General features: G+C 38.1%; 1 non-coding gene across 1 annotated transcript; it reads right to left on the bottom strand.

Annotated features, from left to right (window-relative positions):
• Window positions 1–510: 510 nt before the first annotated feature.
• Window positions 511–640, bottom strand: LOC142447766 (small nucleolar RNA SNORA76). Its single transcript, XR_012784419.1, has one exon. It is a non-coding gene; the product is annotated as a small nucleolar RNA SNORA76 (small nucleolar RNA).
• Window positions 641–1563: the final 923 nt, after the last annotated feature.

A 1563-nucleotide genomic window follows, 5' to 3' on the forward strand; every position in this document is an offset into this window, starting at 1 on the left:
TCATAGATAATATTTCCCACAGTTATAAGGGTTTCAGTGGTTAGTCTTTCAGATGTCAGACTCATATTTCTGCTAGGTCTAGAAGGAATAACATTCTATAACAATGTATAACAATGTATGACCTGCCCACCATGTATAACACGGCTGATATTTGAAATACAGGTGGCATCATGAATTCTGCAGCATGCCACCACAGTAAAACAAACTGATAGACAACTGGTATTGTCTATTTGTTTTGTTTGAGGCTAGGAAGTACTGATGTAATTTTTTGGAAATCTTTAGTTTAATGATAAATCAATTTGTCTTTGGATTTAGTCAAATTTGAGCATCACCTCCTCCATGTTGACCATCAAAATATTGTGTGTCCTATAAAATTGTGCTAAAGAGAAATCATATATTTTAATATCATATTTTTCATCTCTGATCCATGGTTCTTCGTCTGTCATCCCAGTTCTTTTCACCAAACACCTTTTGAGGTCCTTTTTCTTTTCTTTTCTTTTTTTTTTTTTGCTGTGTCACTCATGATTTAAAAAGGCCGCCCGCAGAAGCTTGGTGGCCCCAGTTATGCACCAGCACTTGTTCTGGCGCTGCAGCTTAACCTCCAGCGGCACGCGCAGGCGCGGAGGGTTCAAGGTAGTGCGATTAAGGTCCTTTTTTTATACTAAATACTTTGTCGTTTGTTGCAGAAAAAAGTGTATGTACTAATTTAATTTTAACAACCAGTTTCAACGGTAGAAATATGAACCCACAAATTGCAAGAGAGATAACTTGGTATACTCTGACAGTGTGGTCACAGAAATATTTGTCACCATATTAGGATATAATCAAATTAGGATATCATCATATTATTCTCTGTGGCTCTGTATGTATCAATTCAGATGCAAGTTTTTATTTATGTTGGTATATTATAGATTTGAGTAAAAATCCCTTGCTACCTTTCTAACTCATGAATTCATTTGCAATACAAGATGAGAAAAAAAAAATCTATGCTCAACCCTGTCTAGTTTGGAAGTTTTTCTTCTGGATATGAGAACTGCCTGATTTAGGGTCCTGGTGGCAAGTGGTCATGCACTTGGCTGTTGGTCAAAAGGTTGATACTTTGACCCCACCAGACATTCCACAGGAGAAACATGGGACAGTATGTTTCTTTTAAGATTATACCCTGGAAACCCTGTGGGACAGCTCCTCTTTTTCTGATAGGCTCATTTTCAGTTGGAATCCTTTCCCCAGAACAAGTTTAGCTTTGGTTTTAACACTAATATCAAGCCCTGGTGGTACAATGATTAAGTAATTAACCTGGGGGAATTGAAAAATCCGTGGTTCGACCCCACTGGCCTTTCCACGGGAGAACAATGTGGCATTCGGCTTCTGAAAAGTACAGCCGTGGCATCTCTGGGGCAGTTGTACTGTGTCCTAAAGAGTCCCTCTGAGTTGGAATCGACTTGTGGCAATGGTTACATTTCGGATTTGTTTTTAAAACTATTTCAGTCTAATCCCATTGGAACAATGTTATCAGAATCATTTTGATAAATTATTCAGTATTCTCCTGGTTTCTTCCAGCTC

Source organism: Tenrec ecaudatus, chromosome 4, assembly GCF_050624435.1.
Source record: "Tenrec ecaudatus isolate mTenEca1 chromosome 4, mTenEca1.hap1, whole genome shotgun sequence".
Taxonomy (NCBI): domain Eukaryota; kingdom Metazoa; phylum Chordata; class Mammalia; order Afrosoricida; family Tenrecidae; genus Tenrec; species Tenrec ecaudatus.